The sequence below is a fragment of the Meriones unguiculatus genome, chromosome 10, assembly GCF_030254825.1.
Source record: "Meriones unguiculatus strain TT.TT164.6M chromosome 10, Bangor_MerUng_6.1, whole genome shotgun sequence".
NCBI classification, from domain to species: Eukaryota; Metazoa; Chordata; class Mammalia; order Rodentia; family Muridae; genus Meriones; species Meriones unguiculatus.
Genome location: NC_083358.1, coordinates 101,014,449 through 101,032,558, shown reverse-complemented (window position 1 = coordinate 101,032,558; position 18,110 = coordinate 101,014,449). Strand labels below are relative to the sequence as shown.

At 47.9% G+C, this 18,110-nt stretch overlaps 1 long non-coding RNA gene across 4 annotated transcripts in view; it reads right to left on the bottom strand.

Annotated features, from left to right (window-relative positions):
• The window catches only part of LOC132656943 (uncharacterized), a 121,189-nt gene that overhangs the window by 41,525 nt on the left and 61,554 nt on the right, over positions 1-18,110 (bottom strand). For all 4 annotated transcript variants that reach the window (XR_009594777.1, XR_009594779.1, XR_009594776.1 and 1 more), the window contains one exon: positions 17,830-18,003. This is a non-coding gene — a long non-coding RNA (uncharacterized LOC132656943). The remainder of the gene's footprint in view (positions 1-17,829; positions 18,004-18,110) is intronic.

The following is an 18,110-nucleotide window of genomic DNA, read 5'->3' as shown; positions in this document are numbered from 1 at the left end:
AAGTCTGGGGGTTGAGTTTCAGTAAGTCTCCATTAGCTGGAGACTTGGTGCTGGTGGTGGGTGAGGTCAAGCGAATTAGAGCTAAGTGTCTTGTCAGTATGTCCAGTGTGCCCTGCATCTCACTTGCCTCCCTCTCCCCTTCCTGCTACTCAAAGTCGGGAAAGGAAGGCTTAAAAATCCAGTGTCGGTACTGGAGAGGTGACTGAGTGGCCAGGTGTGCTTGAGGCTCTTGCGAGGGACTTGAATTCAGTCCCCGGCACCTGCGAGAGACAGCCCACGACCAACTGTAACCCCTGCTCCGGGGGGTTCAGCACCCCTTTCTGGCCTCCATAGGCACTGGTGCATACTACATACTATGCATAGGCACACAGGCACATAACTATAATAAAAAATAAATCTTTGTTGGTTTTGTTGTTTGAGACAAGGACTTGCTGTGTATCCTTGGCTGGCCTGGAACTTACTATGTAAACCAGGCTGGTCTCCGAAGTCACAGAGATTCACTTGCCTTTGCCTCCTGAGTGCTAGGATTAAAGGTGTGAGCCGCCACACCGCCACACCTGGCTAAACATAAATCTTAAAATACTGATAGACAGATAGATAGATGGATGGATAGATAGACAGGTAGATGATAGATGGACAGATGGATAGAAAAACAGATAGATGATAGATGGATGGATGGATGGATAGAGAGAGAGAGAGATCCCAGTGCAGGGCAAGAGAGATGGCTCAGAAAATAAAGGCACTTGCCATCAACCCAAAGAACTGAGTTTTATCCCCTAGATCCACATGGTGGAAGGAGAGTACCATTTCTTGCATGTAGTCCTCTAATCTCCTAACAGGATATAGCATGCATACACCCACATACATGTATGTACATATACACATATGATCTTTTTAAAAAGTGTCTAGGCATTTCCCCACACCAATGACATCTCTAACTTGGTGGTGTTGGGGGCCGTTTTCTTGCTCCAGCTCTCTAGTTCATTCCAACATAACATATCAAGAACTATCCCTCTCTGCAATGGAAAGAACACATTAGCATTCCCAATCCTTCCTTTTCGGTCATGAGTCTGTTCGTTTGCAAAGTCAGGGGTAGCTCTATGCTAAGCCGGTTGGAGCTCAAAAGTCCGTGATTCTCTTTCAACCCTCTTCGCTGGAGGCAAAGTGCCTCCCAGGGCCATCTGCTTTCCTGTCACACCTGGGTCTTCTCGAGAGCTGGCTGCCACCTAAGAAGATCTATCTAATCAGGTCAGCGTGTTGGTGAGTTCAGATTGCCTTACCCAGCTCAAGTAAATAAGCAGTGTTGGTTTACAGAGGAAAAGTACAAGTTCCTTGGTGTGTCTGACTCCTGTGGGCCTACCAACTAGTTTCAAGTGTGCTGTGGAATTTTTTCTTAATGCATATTTAAGTCCTCCGGTGTGCAGTTTCCAGTTCCTCTGACGTGCGGTTAATTGGAAACGCACCTTACTCCGGAAAGCATAAAAATGCATCCCCTCTTCTTTCCCCCCTGGTGGAAATCTAAATACGTACAAAGCTAAGGAGACTGTCAACCAAAACGTGTATTTGGGGTCTGGCCTGTACCTTAACTAGATATTATTGGAGTTGTCGAAGTGGAGATGGGGGAGGGCTTTAACTCCTGAACTGAGCGCAATTAGTGGGGCATAAAGGAAGTTTAAAGGGGGTGCTAATTGCTTTTAAAAAGACAAATTGAATTGAACCAGAGAAGCAGAAAATTACCTTTGTTGAGAATCATCGTGGTTGCTTAGGAAGGGGAGGGCCTGTTGAAATTCCAACAACTGACTGCACACAGCTGAGAGGATCTCACCCCTCTCTCCGCCAACCATGAATCCCGAGGAGGAAGGTTCGGGTTTGCCACGTCGCCCAGCTAAAGCCAGGTGGACCCCCTCGACTGTGGAAAGCCTCGAGCACATCTGACACCTTTTGTCTTCTTGTCTCTTGGCCAGGACTCTCAATGTCATTTGTAAATGTTATCTCCAAGGGTGTGTGGAAAAACTGTCTAAGAGAAGGTAATTGGAATTCAGTTTTAGTTTTAAATAGGCCTTCGGGCAGGGGCGAAGCGGTGCTCTCTTCGGCGAACTCCTCAGACCTTGAGGGTGTGTGTGTTCCTCATGAAATGAGTCCAATGTGTGGGAGAGAGATAGTATTTATAGCTACGGGAGTCCCCGCTAACAAGAGAGCAAAATGAGACAAACTGGCGTGTTCCGCACAAGGCAATCAGACCGCGGTTCGCAGGTTCCTAGGCATGTGGGCAGAATGTCATGGAGACAGGAGCATGCCACAGGACGCAGAGAGGGAGGAAGAGGCCTGAGGCTAGATCAAGAGATCGATGCTTGTCCAAGAGAGAGACACACGGAAAGGTCGCCCTGCCTGCTCCAGAGAGTCCTGTAAGCTGGACACGCTTGACTTACTCAGCTCGGTATGCAAAATGGCTCTTGGTTTTTCCCCTCAAATATCTGTACACAAGTGACAAAAATTTGGAGAGGCTTACTTAGTAAATTCCACTGGCAACTGCTGGGCTTCTGCGCTCCCACACCCATAACGCTTCTGTCCTCTCCATCTCTCCTTCTCCCCTAGACTTCACACATGGCCTTGGCTTCTAATGCTGTGGTCTAGATCAGCTCCTCAAGGTTGTCCTTGGGCCTCGCACTCAAGCCTCCAGCTGTCTGCTTGGCACCCGCCCTTGGGCGTCTGAACGCCAGCTCACCGGAAAGGGAGCCTCGCTCGTCTCCACCGCTCCTTGCCTAAGTCCTCTGTGGGTAGGCCATCTGGCCCCTGCCAGCGCACACCTGACAGGAATAGAGGGGGGAGCACTAACTTTGGCTGGCGGGTTCCGCGGGTTTGATCCCTGGTCCCTGGGCCTGGTGCGCACATTTGGACAGAACCTCACGGTGGCAGGGGCATACGGTGACGATCTTCACCTCATGGTAGACAGGGAGAGGGGAAAGGACCAGGAACCAGACAGAACTTCCCACAGTAACCTCCCCTCCCCCGGGCCTTCACCCGGGGGGTGACTTCCTTCCTCTGGAAGGCCCTGCACTCTAGAAGTTGCCCGAAATTCCTAAAATGGTGCTACCAGCTCCACACCAGCCACCAGCCTGTGGGGACGCTTCATGCTCAAATCAGAACATTCCTCTGTTTTATCTCCAAAACAGCTTTCTTCTTTCCGAACCTGTCTCATTTATCTCCATTCCCACGTCCCCACTCTGTCCCTGGGAGGGCTGCCACAGCCCCTGGCTACTCTCCCTCTTCTCTCCCTTGCTCTCTCCAATGGATTCTCCACACAGTGGCCGGCGTGAACTTTACAGAATGTAAGTCAGCTCATGTTAATCGCCTGATTAAAACCCTGCCATGTTAGACGAGGAGCGCGTGGGTATCTTTCTGTAAAACGCCACAAAGGCAGATTGATGGAGGAAAACTGCGCGTGCGCAACTTTTCCAGAGCCGGTCGAGACTGTCTTCAGTAAAACCCAACCCTTGTTCACTGGTTGGGTTTTAATCAGAAACAGAAGAGAATTCCCTTAGCCTGATTAAAAAAAAAAAAACAAGCAAATACTTTTTTTTCATATGTTTTAAGTGCATGTGTGTCTCTGAGCTATTTGTACGTACCATGTGCGTGTGGGTGCCCGCAGCGGCCAGAAGGGGGCGTCAGAGCCTTTGAAACGTGGTTTATAGGAGGCTGTGGGCTGCCTGGTGTGGGGGCTGGATACTGAACCTGGAAGAGCAGCAAGTGCTCTTAACCCCTGAGCCACCACTCTGAGCCCTTAAAAGTACTGGCAGTGGGGAATGGCAAAAGTGGAAGAACTCAGTCCTACCAGTCAGGAAGCCAAGGCAGGAGGATGGCAAGTTTGAGGCTACCATGAGCTACACAGTGGAACACTGAATCCATAAAATAAAAGACTGAGAGAGAAGGGAAGAGGTTCAAAAGCAGGGAATGAGTCAGACAGTGGTACTCTTAACGTCATCAGTAAAGTGTTATTTTTCTACTTAGCTGTAGGCTCATTGTATTGCCAATACCTGTTGGGGTTTGGTTGCCTGAAGTATTTTATTATATATAATATTTGAGCATTGGAAGGGTTGGGAGCTGTGGCCAGCAGGCTGCATGAGGAGGCTGAGCCTGGACAACAGCAAGACTGGAGAGAACATGTGAAAGCCATGAAGGGAAGGTGAGACATGAGGAAGGAAGGGGGAAGGCGCCTTGGGCGACTCACCTTGTATTGCATGCGTGGCTGATGGATGAAGGTTAGGGAAAGGAGAAGGCTTCTGAATGGGGGGCGGGGACCATGGCTCAGTTATTTCTGAAGTGCTGGTTGATGTTCAAGGCACAGGAGAAAGGAAAAGGACCTGAGGAGATGGCTCAGTGGTTAAGAGGTCTTGCTGCGCAAGCATGAGGATCTGAGTTCAAATCCTCAGAACTGACAGAAAAGCCAAGCATGGCCTCTCATGCCTTCATCCCAGCATGCAGATGGAGACAGGCGGATCATGGGAACTCACTGGCCAGCCAGACTAGATGAAGTTTCAGGTTCAAACAGCAGACCCTACTCTGTCTCAAGAGAATAAGGTAGAGAGAGAGAGAGAGAGAGAGAGCAAGACACCTGACATCTTCTTCTGAGCTCTGTCGGCCGGTGCATGAGTACATGCACAACACACGCACACACACACACACACACACACACACACACACATAGCATGCGCGCACACACCCCAACATATATACACAAAAATCTATTAAAGAGGAAAGAAATGAGATGTGTGTGACACTTATTATAATCTGTGACACCCAGACTTGGCTCTTGAAGATCACCCCCTTTCTGATAAGATACCACGGGTGGGACCCCAGATAAAGACGAAAATCTCATTCTGCAGCATCTTGGTCTTACGGCTGCCCACACCCCTGGACTCTATGCCGTCTCTCTGGCCAACTGCACAGATGGCTCCGAGGTTGTCAACAGAGAGTGAGTGGCCTAGAAATCCGCTGGTCAGCAGCACCTCTTCCTACTGAACAAACCGGATTTTAAAACTGACCTGGATTTGCCAGAAAGTTGAGGCGGTGTGAAGCTCTCCTACCCCAGCCCAGCTTCTCCCATCACTAACATACTACCTCAATGTATTTGTCACAGTAGGTGAGCCAGAACCGATTGCTAACTAATACCTGTACATGCAGATATCACACCTCCTTTTCAAGACCTTAAGAGTTCAGAGGGTTGCTGGTCAGGTGTTTTGTAGAACATTCCTCAGCTGGAGTTTGCCTGACATCCTCCCCCTTCTGTCTTTAAGAAGTAGAGACCCGGCTCTCTTGCCCCAGTCTGAGTCAATACAGGAAGAGCCTCGAGGCATCTCTGTGGAGCGCTATCGGGTCTGCGAAGCCCAGTTCGGAACAATCCTTCATTGAAAGACCAGGAAGCTGCTTTTGGCCTCCACACCCCTTGGATGCGAAGCTCTTCGGCGCTGCACACCAATGCCGGTTGCACGCAACAGCTTCCCACATGAATTTCCTGCTCCACAGGGTCCACGGGCAGACAGTCCTTCCCATTGTTTTAAACCTTCCCCCCCCCCCCGCCGCCCGCAGACACATTCTTGGGTTCATGATTACCGAACAAACAAAACTGAGTTCTGAACTTCTTGGGCAAGTCCGGCGAGGACCTCTTTGAGAAATTAGGAAGAAATATATCCCAGAATCTTAATGGAGTCCTATGAGGAAGCCCTGACTCAAGGCGGTGTAGAATACGGCTGGCTCTATGTTAAAGTTTTATAGATGACGGTTCTCCTATACCTTTTCTCGGACGGGGAGCAGGGAGAGATACTCTGTTGTTGAGTCCCAAGCTCTGACATCACTAGCTCCTGGCTCATCTTGGCCTAGGATGACCATTTCAGCCTATGATGTCCTCCTGCTAGCATGGTCTCTGTGATGGCTAGTTTAGTCAACTTGATGCAAGTCATTTATGAAGAGGGAACCCCAATTGAGAAAATGCCCCCACCAGATTGGCCTGTGGACAAGTCTATGGTGCATGTTCTTGACTGATAATTCATGTGGGAGGGTTCAACTCTCATGTGGGGCCACCCCTGGGCTGGTGGTCCGGGGTTCTATAAGAAAGCAGGCTGAGGAAGCCTTAGAGTAGCAAACCAGTAAGCAGCACTCCTTTCTGGTCCCTGAATCAGCTCCTGCCTCCAGGTTCCTGCCTTGTCTGCGTTCCTGCCCTGCCTTCCTTTCATGATGAACAGTGATGTGACGTGTAAGCCATATAAACCCTTTCCTTTCCCAAGGTGCTTTTGGTCATGGTGTTTCCTCACATCAATAGGAATCCTGAAACAGTCTCATAGTCCTCTGTGCCTCCTTTTACACTCTGTGAAACGGGATACTTCTGAACTCAGAGACTGTAGAGGGGCTTGGGTGAGGATTGGTGTTTATAATGGTTATTACTATTCCTCTAGTGTTGCTTTCATTACCAGGCACTGGCATGGCCTGCTTCCCTTTTCATGTGCCATGACACACCTTTAAACCATGGCTGGGAAGACTCCCAGCATCCATATTATCCGAAGCCCTGGCCCCAGGGGAACATTTGTAGGCCAACTGAGGTGCAGGATGTAGCTGAAACTCAAAATAACCTGTAGGACAAGGTACCTAGGTTTGTCTGGTTTGCCTAGACTGGAGGAGGGGGGGGCTTCAGCTTGTCAGGGAGGTCCCTTGTGCTAACCAGCATTTCAAAGTTCAGGTAGCCCAGAGTAGATGTTGAAATTGATGTAATATGCTGTGACAAAGAGAGGAAGAAGCTGTGTTTGGCTACACTTGCGCCTGCAGCCTCAGCACTGTGGGAAGCAGAGAGAAGATGGTTAAGCCTGCCACCCACTACCCTAGACCAAACAGCAAGCTCCAGGTTCAGTGGGAGGTCCTTCTGCCCCCACTTAAGGGTTATCCGTTAAGGAAATACCTCTGAAAAAGTTAGGCATGGTGCCGTATACTTACAATCCTACCACTGAGAAGGCAGAGGCCAGAGAACTGCCGAATGTTTGAGGACAGCCTGGTGTGTGAGTTCCATACTGTCAGAGTCAGGTAGCGAGACTTTACTGCAAAAACAGGGGAGGAAAAAGGCTAGAGAGCTACTTCAGCAGTAAAGTGCTTGCCATGATTCCCAGTGCCGACAGAGAGAGCTGGGAATGAGCTGAGCATCTGTAATCCCGTGGGCGCTGGGGAGGTGGAGACAAAGAGATTCTCTGGGGCTCACTGAGCAGCTAACCCCCCCCAACTGTAGTGCTCCATAACCAGTGTGAGACCCAGCCTCAGAAAACAAGGTAGATGGCTCCCAAGAGATAAATAACCCTGTGAGGCTGTCCTCTGGCTTACACACACACACACACACGCACACGCACACGCACACTCACGCATGCACGCACAGCAGGGGAGACATGACTGTCAGAGTTGAGGGAGCAAGCAGGTCAGGGGGTGAGGGGCTATTGGGGTGAAGGGCTGGCAGGGCGAGGTACTCAGTTAGCCTTGGACAAGTTGCAAAGGTTTCATCTGATGCTCCGTGAAAGAATGTGTGACCAGTAAGGTTCCACAAAGCCCGGAAGGCTGGACCAGGAGGTGGCAACAAGGGACTGTTGAGAGACCCTTCAATCAATCCTCTGAACACTCCCCAGGATTCTTCTCGCCTCAGGATAGAGTTGCGTGCCCTTGATCCAACCCCAATGCCCTTGATGCCCCGACCCCTTCGATGCTCTCCTAGCTCACCACCTCCTCAGGAACTCTGGGATCTAGCCACCACCACGGACCTCTTTTATTCTGCCCCTACCAGTTTGGGCACTCTTTTCCCTTCTTGGAGCATCACCAACCTTTGGTTTCCAGCTCCCCATCCCCCAGCAGTCACTTCCTGCCTGTAGACACCAGGGCCCTGCGTGTCTGTCTCTCTAGGGCTCTCCTACAGAAAAGCATCTACAGGTAACTGAGCGCTGCCCACTAACACGAATTCCCGGGCAGGACTCTGGCTACACACCCACTGCCTACTAGGGCAGGCACACGCTCTCCCCGCTCTGCCCCCTCCCGTTCCCCCCTCGGTGCTGGGAAGGACCCCAGAGCCCTATGCATTCTAGCAAGCCCTCATGCTGGGCCACACTCCCAGTCCCTGGTTGTTATTATTTTAATTGAACAAATAGGTGAAAAGAATGGACATGCTCCTAGGGCCAAACGGTGTGAGGCAGCAAGGGCCCAGGAAGCAAGGTACCAAGGCAGAAGTGTCGGCTCGGGTAGGCGGGGCTGCCTCTGTGCTGTTGGGCGTGTTGTGGCTGCTCCCTCAACTTTTACTGCCCTGGCTGTGCGTGGGCTGTGGGAGCCCAGCTCGTGCCCTGAGGGCACCTTAAAGGAACTTCAGTGCCTCAACTCCAAGTTCAAAGGTGGGAACGCACACGAGGTGTGGCTGGCGTGTGGGAAAAAGAGCAGAGTCAGGGAAGGAGGGGGAAGATTGTTGGCCAGGGCCAGGTAGGTAGGAAAGAACAGAGAGGAAAGGAGGACAGGAAACAGAGAGGCTACCACCAGCTGGACGGTGGGCTACCATCTCCTATCACCACACGCAAATTTCCGAAGAAGACATGGCTTCCACCTGAGTCTCCAAAGTGCCATGGCCACGAGCGGCAAGTAGACAGACACGGTGCTAGCGAACAGCTTGCCAGCAGGTTTTAGAGAACCCTCGCTGGCAACGGTGTGCGTGCTAGAATGGAGTCTCGCTAGTTTTTGCTGGTGGAAAACATGTTCCATGGCAAGATAATGTGTAAATATTTGAAATCTGACATGTGGGTGTTTAATAAGATTGTCTGCCTCTCTGTAGAGGAGTTAGAAATGTTTACTTCTAATAGAGGTGGGCCCTGAGTTAGCGCAGAAGCCTGCGCGCTCACAGGAAAGCACCGGGCAAGCTGCATGGCCTCCTTTGCTGACCGCCCCACAGCTGCCTTTGACTCTGCCCGAGGCTCTCAGTCCTGCTTCTTTCATTCCAGGTTGGTTGGGTGCTGGGTCATCGATTTGCTCATTCCACAAATATTTTCTTGAACACTGATTACCGTGCCAGGATGTGAGTCAAGCCTAGCCTTGACCTTAAATGAACCACATGCAGCGAGGGACAGGGAGGGACACAGGGAGTCGGGGCGATGGTGGGGGCAGGAGGGCAGCACAGAGGCCTAGGTCACCTGAAACAATGAGTCTCACATCAGGCCTCTGTAGGGTTAATCAGCTTTGAGGGTCTTTTCCCTTTTCATTCTAAGCTCTAGGACACGTAGCAGAGAAAGGAGCTAGCCTTAAGAGACAGTATAGTTGTGTTTGCTTTTGAAAACAGACATGGAGAGACGGTTCTGCGGTTAAGAGCATTTGTTGCTCTTGCAGGGGACCCAGGTTTCCAGCACCCACATGGTGGCTCACAACCATCTGTAACTCCAGTTCCAGGGGATCCAATACCTTCTTCTGACCTTTGCAGGCACCAAGTTTCATGCATGGTACACAAACATGTATGCAGGCAAAGCACACACCCAAAATAAGTTAAGAAAGAGAAAGAAGGAAAGAAAGAAAGAAAGAAAGAAAGAAAGAAAGAAAGAAAGAAAGAAAGAAAGACAACAAAAACAAAAAGAATGGCATTTGTTTGCTAGGGGTGTCCCTCTGAATCAGCCACCTGGCAGCTACCTCTTCTGGTCTTCTGATCGCATTTTAACTAACATCTGTGCCTAGGTCTCCAGGGAAGAACCCCTAGATGGGAGCCACCTCCCCATTCCTGTCACATGTCAATGGAAGGCTGGGTACCTGCCCTTTCTGTCTCATTAATATCCCACCCTCATCCTTCAGCTGCTGAAAGGTCACAGTTGTCCTGATAGCTAGGGATGAGCAAGAGGGATGGGCAGCAGGATTGTTGTGAGTTCAAAACCAGCCTGGGTTATATAGTGAGTTCCAAGTGTGTCTCACAAGAACAAAAAAGTATGAAGATAGGTGGTGGGTGCAGGTGGGGGCTCTGATGGTCGTAAAGACTGGCAAACCCAAACCCTGCAAGGCTAGGGGGCATTGTGGAGAGTGTCCACTTTGGTGTCCTGGAGACCTTCTTGAGAAGAGGGTAGTTCTGGCCGTAGACCATCATTAAACCCAGTTCTACTACTTGGATGATGTCCACTCCCTTTATGAGAGAAAGCTGCTTTTCAGCAAAGCCTTGCTGGTTTGAACTCTGATCCTGCCTCAAACACCCTCTCAGAAATATCTAGAATAAAAATCAAACGGCTGCATACTGTGACCTAAGCAAATTGACACAAACAATGTATCCCCGGGGCATGCTGTCTGTAATTTTCCCATCCCTGAGAGAGACTGGGGAGGGTGAAGATGGGTACTGCGCAGAGCAGGGATGAGGATGTGGCCTCTCCTCCCACGTGTACCCTACCTAACGGTGTGACCTGCTCCTTTCTTTTCTCTTTCTTGCTCTAGGTTTTAAGTGGATTTAGTGGAGTATATTATTGAAGCAGTTCAGCTTGACCCTGGAATTCTTCCTCTCCTGCCACCTCCGGGGTGGCTTATCGGTAGCATACTTGATGACACTATTTACAAGATAATTGGCCACACTCCATCGCCCAAAGACCTGGCATTGACTTCCTGGTGACACTCTTCTGTGTCTTAGATGCTGCCTTCTTACTGTCTGCAGGTTCTGGGTAATGAAGCCATGAACCTTAAATTAATACAACACGCGCTGGAGCTGTGGGTTTTCCTCTTTTATTAATGCTCAACGGCTTTCTATAAATATTAGTGTTTGGGGGAGGTCAGCCGTGAAAGATGCTATGGGATCACCACTGTTCTGATGTGACAGGTTAGCAGGAAGTGCAGAAGCTCTGACATCTGGGATATCCACAGATCATCTCCATCCCACTTTCTCCTGTGGGACCCCAGTCTCTCAGGTCCACCCAGGCTGGGAAGGGAGCCCTTGCTCTCCTGCTGTCTGTAAGGCAGGTACCAAACCAGAGTGGCACAGTTAGGACCCTGAAAAACAGAAATTCAGAGCTGGAGAGGTGGCTCAGCTGTTAGGAGCACCCCAGGGAATGTGAGATCAGTTTTTAGAACCCATGTTAGAGGTTCTCAACCGCCTGCCACTCCTGCTCCAGGCACCCTGAAACCCTCTTTTCTGACCTCCATGGGCGCATACACAGATAGACACACAAACATACGCATGATTAAAAACATAAAACGAATCTTAAAAATAAAATCAAGGACTTTAAAAAAAAAATTCCCCATCATCTCCATCCTGTCTGGAACACTGTAAGTATTGGGGAACACTGTTAGCTGACTAGAAGAGTTGGGGAGCACCTGCTGAGATGCCCCATGAGAGACTGTTTCGGCACACCACGCCCACACACGCACACACACCTGCCGAGTTGCAGATGTGAACGCAGCTCCCTAGAAACTGTTACGCACAGTGAGAGGTTTCTCACGGCTTCTCTATAGCTAAGGAGTTACATTGGCTTTGTTCTATGGATCCACCACATACAAATTTATTTCTCCTTCGGAAATGTGTTCCTGGTCTTAGAGGATCTACTTCTTTGTGAATCGAGACCCTCTTGTCCATAGCAGCCCCGTTGCCACCTAATTCGTAGATGAATGATGGGAAAGGGTTCTGTTTCCCCTGGTCCGTTCCCGACCTCCACCCCCACCACATCCAGTCTCTCTGCCAGCATGCCCCTGAGATGTTGTGACACCCCAGGGCGGAAACCACCCCTTATTTCACCCTCCTCAGTGTATGCTCTCAGCCGCTGTTAATTGTGAATGCAAAAGATGGAGCAACCACCTCACCACTGCTTCTTGGAGACACACTTTTTTTTTCAGCTCATGCTTTCTTCCTAGGGTGGGGGAGGAGCCAGCCGGCGAAGGCAGTGCTGGGCAAGATTGTGTAGTCATGTCGGTAGCCACTTCAACACACACAGGCCCTTACATGTGCCGGCCAAGAGTGGCTTTCTCTCTCCCTCAAGTTCTCCTGTCTTCACATTCCTCTGGAAGGAGAGGGGCTCCTTCCCTTCAGAGCGAGTGTCAGTGCAAGAGATAGACAGTTAGAGACAGTGTCTCCAGGAATAAACATGCAAAGTGTTCACTGCTGGGGTTCCAATAGCAACGGGTCTGTGTAAGCTCTTTTTCCCTTTTAATCCATTATGCAAACCTTTTAAAGAGTAGCCTAGGAAACAAATTCCGGAGATGGTTTTTCAGCGTTCTATAGTAGAGTGAGAATCAGTCAGATACAGGCTAGGGGCAACTTGAGATTTCACGACTAGAAAAAAGGAGTACAAACCAGAGTTGATGCTTACTTACCCAGCTACGATGCACAGAGCCCCTCCAACAAGCAATTACAGGGCAGAGTTGGTAAAATTCTCCAAATTAAGTGGGTATTTGGTCTGTCGCTATTATGCTATTTTCTGGGGAAGCAAACACTCAGCAAACGTTAGCAAGCATCATATGTGCAGACTAAAACATCTTCCAGGGCAATGGACTTTTCTGATACAGGCTTGCTTTTGATACAGGTTTTCATACCATCATTTTAAGAATTTTTGACTTTTCCTTAAAGCGAAGGAATTACTGCTAACCATTTTTTTTTTATTATCATCCGCAAATGAATCAAGTTTTTATTACCCTAGGCAAGCAACCAGTGGGGCAGCTGAAGATGAAGGGGCTTACTCACTTGCCACCTGCTTTCGGCAGGTTGTGTTTTCTGCAAATGGCTCCATCGGCCTAGCCCACCCTAGCTAACGTTCTTCTGGCTTTGCTTCCCTGTGGAGGCAGGCACAATCTTCCCTAACGTGGAATCTAGGGATGTTTGCGACTAAGGTTTCACCAGCTAGATCTCTTAAGTCTTTCCAGACTTTGCAAGCTACCTGTGCACAGGCCTTCCAAGGGCCTACACAAGTTCTGTAAGCATATTAAGTTTTTTTAAGCCACAGAATTTTGGAATGATTGTCATCTAACAAGATAGGCGTGAACTGGTAGTTCTCTCTCAAAAATACATAAAATTTATTTTATGATAAAACTTCTAAATCACTATGTATGATGGTGGACTTTCAGAAAAAACTGCCAAGTGGTCAAAAATACAAATTCTATATTTTTCAATGTCATAGATCTACCAAAAGGATAAATAAATAGCAAATGTACTATTAGACTTCTATCTATCCTATACCTAAGGCAGACATCACAGCAAATGCACTATTAGACTTCTATTCTGTACCTAAGGCAGACATCACTAATTAATCCCAGAACTCTCTTTCCAGAGGAATAAGATCTGGCCTTAAAAATGACTCTCAAGAAAGGCTCTCAACAAAGCAACAAACAAGTGATTGGAGCTGATAGACAGTTTGAATTTTCTTTGCCATGCCCCAAATTCTTTGTGAGCGCTGAAGCTAGTTTCTGTAGGTTTCTCCCCATACAGGGGGATTGAACTGTTATTTAATCATGTGCACATACCAGATGTAGGCTTCACAGTTCTGTTTGCAAAATCTGTTATACCCGCTTGGCAGAAGACTGGTGTCCTTCTTTTATTTACAAAAAAAAAAAAAAAAAAAAGTATTATTAAAAAAAAATCTCAAATCCCTGGTATATCAGAAAAAATGTTTGACCCCTTTAAAATTTTGGAAAAGTCCCCAAAACAACTGAACAGGTTAATATAATGAGAGGGAACTTCAAGTCCAGCCAGTGAGCAGAGGCTTGCCAGGGCTGTGGCTCAGTCCCCCGGAAGTACACGCTTTGGTTTAATCTTGAGGCACACGTGTGAGGGAGAGTGGGTGGTTTTTTATGGTGGTGCATTGTTACAAGAAGTCTGACAGAGCACAGAGTGACTATGCCCTCTCTTTTTCAATTTTGTTTGTGAATTTGATGTCTTCAACCTCGAACTGACAGCTAAGTCTCTCTCTCTCTCTCTCTCTCTCTCCCTCTCTCATCTACCTGGAATGCTGAGAGGCCTGAAGTTGTTTATTTTGAGAAGAAATGTAATAACAGTTATTTGAAGAAAATGACTGAGGTGACTGAATTTCAAGACAGGCAGGCCATATGACTTGACTGAGGCACTATTTAACTGAAGATTTCAAAGGTTCTGGTGACAACTCCATCACCTTGTTCTTTTCATGGTGGCTTTTTTTGAACTTTGAATCAAGTCACCTACAGAAGGGAGATGAGGTGGAGATGGAAGCCATGGGCTGAAATCCTCAAACCGTCCTTTGGAGAATTTTTCTTTAAAACACTTAATCAAGGCAATAACCCTGAGAATATTTTTAGCTAAAAGTTGCTTCTTCACATCTCTGCCTGCCCTCCTGTGTCCCCTTCTCCCCAGAAAATTCCCTCTTGGACATCAGCCCTTTCCCCAACAAAGCAACACACCTTGTCTCGTGTTTACATACTTGGACATCATTTTCCTCCACAGCCTGGCTCCTCCCTGTCCATTCCATTCTTCTAGAAAAACTGCGTGGTCCTTCATTAGTAGATAAACTAGTTCAAGATAGTTCCTTACTAACAGCTAATGCCCCAAAGGAAGAAAAATAATACCCGAGAACCAAATAATTCACAGGAAAACACCTTCACAGGCTTGGTAGTTAGGAACCCTCGCTCTTGCAGAGGACCCAAGATCAGTGCCCAGCATCCACACGGGAGTGTAAAATGGTCTGTGGCTCTAGTTCTAGAAAACCCAGCACCCTCCCCCGGCCTCCAAGAATTGTGCACAATGTGCATATACATAAATGAAGGCAGAAAACTCTTGCATGTATAATGAAAATAAAGAAAACTTCCATAAAAAAAAAACAGCAAATAGATGTAGGTGTTTTATTCATTTAGAAGATAACACAAAATTGTTAAATTCCAAGGCTAGAAACATAACTCACCAATGCTTGTCAGACAAGCATGGGGACATGAGTTAGGTCTCCAGCACCTAGACAAGAAGCCGACACTCTTGACTGCCATGCCTCTTGGTTGCTGTTATCTATCTTGACCTCAAGAGAGTTAAGATGGTCTTTCTGGGCAGCCATAAGGAACAGGGCATTTTGCCACCTGGCTCCCGGTAGCTGGCATGAAGTACAGAGCACGCGTGGTTGGGGGCAGCTATTCCTGAGTTCTCGGCAAGCAACTTGATTTGGAAAACTGAGGGTTGCTCGCTGACACGCTCATTTTTAAGTGCACATGGAAGATTTTCTTAGGTGCGTTACATAAGTTCTTGTCTCCTTAAGCTGGATGTTCTAAACATAATTTAGCCTTTAGCCTTTCCTTATATACTCCAGGCTCACCAATGTGAACATTAGCTACAGTTAACGAGCCTGTAAGACAGGAATGCCCTCGAGGGCTGTTGAAGTACATAGGGCTGTTTTTAACCTACATTGAAAGTGGTCCCAGGCTACTGTGCTATTTGAGTTCATGTGTCTGCTTTTCATAGATTTTTCTGCCATGCTGTCAGCCTCTTGGTTACTGACTCTCGATGCTATTAGTATCTGTCTGCATTAGTATTGCTTGCTTATCTTCCATTAGCTACTTACAAGGTATGAAGCCCTAATACATAGGTGCATTTTGTCAGGATAAAAAGTCGATAAATATTCATTCTATGGTTGAGAGGGGTTTTTTAGAAGTAGGAAATGTGAATATTAGTGAATGGGATTTATAACATTTCTTTTAACTTTCTGATTCTCTGGGCCAATAATTGATGAGGCTGTTAGCTAATTAATGTTCTAGAAACATCCTTTGCTACCTGCTCACTCACAGTTTCCTTCCAGGGAAATTATCTGGCTAACATCCCTTGTTGCTCGGCTGCTGTATTTTGCTGGAGTAATCCACAATTGCTTCCATCACACATCTACATGAGATTGGCCCATTGAGCCCCTGACCCAAGACCAACCAGACCACAGCCTAGCCAATCACTCTGCTAAAAAGGCAAGCCATGTTTAGCCAACCCTAGACTAAGGGATATGAATCCAGAAACAAGGCAAAGTAATTAGCATGACATTTGAAATACACATTAGGGATAGAATTGTGTCTATCGGTACCCCCACACACACTTCCCAAGGTCACACTATGTCACAGGTGTATGAATTATGAAGCAGCAAAAACTTTAAGCAGCCAGATAGAGGAAAATAGAACATAAGGGAGCATGAGCAGAAGCACAGAGAGTGTGTGCCAGTGTGCACATGTGCCTTTATGGCCAACACCATTGTTCTTGAAGCCAACAAAGTCTATCTCTCCATTCAAAACAAAACAACTATACAAACTAACACCTTGTATTTCCTGGATCCTGTATAAGCAAAAAGACACGCTGTACCCAGATCACTCAGACTGGGAGGTACTTAAAATCCGAGTTAGCACAATAGAAGAGCTTATGAAGAAAAAGATCACAGCTCGTAACTAGGCCTGACACTGGCCAGCAGACTACAACTGGAATAACCAATCCATCAGCACAGAAGCAAAGATTAAGAATCTACATGATGAAAATGTAAAAACAATCAGAAGCCCTTGAGTCCCGTGAAGGTTCTTTTTTTAATTAGGCAATTACGACTTGTATACAACACCTGGCTCCTCTCTCTGTCTCTCTCTTTCTCTCTCCCTCTGTCCCGCCCCCCATGATCTTATAGGGGAGAGGTGTGACCATTCCCGTGAGGTCCTAAATCAGCCTGTGCAAAGAGTCTCAGCTAGACAGGCGCTCCCACGGGAGCCAAACAGGGAGGAAAACAATTACGTAAACGAGCCAACCAAGAGGCTGCGACCCACTCCTTAGCCCCTGTAGTTGTGTGAAGGAGGTGGCTCAGTGGGTGCTTTGTGACCTCCCCAGAGACTCAGAACACCCACTGGAGGTCTTCAGGCCATGGTCTCACTCTATCAGGAAGCCTGCCTACGCCAGAAACTGGTGTGCCCCACATTGCTGAAAGCCTCTGGCCTCCTGGGACTTTGAAGCAGTTGTCTTAGCCTCCCGCACCAGGCTGGGCCCACACAGGTGGGCACAAATAGGTAATGCCGGTGTTCCGAGGGGATTCTGCTGAGACAGAGGCCCAGGCGAGGCTGAAAGGAAGCCAGGGTCCCCACTGGCAAAGAAAGAGAAAGGTTGGCTGGACAACAAAACTGAATAAACAAAACTGAGTAGCAAGACTGATGCCGAGGAGAGGTGAGAGCAGTATCTCCAGTGCTATGTCTCCAGGACTGCAAGACAAAAAGGCAGGCTGTGCCGAGCCTGTCCTGACGGCTCACCAAAAGGGGCCCCTGCCATGCTGAGCTGAAAGCTAGCTATGTCCAGGCACTGTAATAAATAGCGATATCTTTTGCCTTTAATAAATAACTAAAATAAGCCAGGTAGTGGTGCATGCCTTTAATCCTAGCACTTGGGAGGCAGAGACAAGCAGATCTCTGTATTCAAGGCCAACCTTGTCTACTGAGTAAGTTCCAGGCCAGCCAGGGCTACACAGAGAAACCCTGTCTTGCAGGTTGGGGAGAATGGCTAAAAGAAAAAAAAATGGCAGGAGAGGGTGGGAGAAAGGGCTCAGCAGTTAAAGGCACTTGTTGCCAGGACCCACATGGTAGAAAAAGAAAACCAATTCCCACCGTCATATGAGCACACAATCAGTTAGTCAATCAATCAACCACTTTTAAAGGGAAGGAGAAACAGATAAGCGAGCAGAAGTGTGGATGGAGAGATCACTGAAGAGAGTGCCTTTTGTGACTGTGACACTGGTCCGAGTAGTTAATTAATGTCTCCTGGGATTATGAGCACGCACCAAAGTAATTGACTTATTCTTCCCTCTTACATCAAAACAGAAATCACAAACAAACCCCAAAAAGAAAAAAAGAAAGATTGAGATAACCTACCGAGATGATAATTAACAAGTCAGCAACTTGGGCTGGAGAGGTGGCTCGGATGGTTAAGAGCACTGGCTGCTTTTCCAGAGGTCCTGAGTTCAATCTCCAGAAACCACATGGTGGCTCTCAACCATCTATAATGAGATCTGTGCCTTCTTCTGGTGTGCAGGCAGAACATTGTATCTATAATAAAATAAAATAAACAAGTCAACAACTCTTCCTCTAGATGCTAGAACCTAATTTGCATTGCCCACTGTAGCTTTCTACTAATTCGCCCCCTTGGACATGAG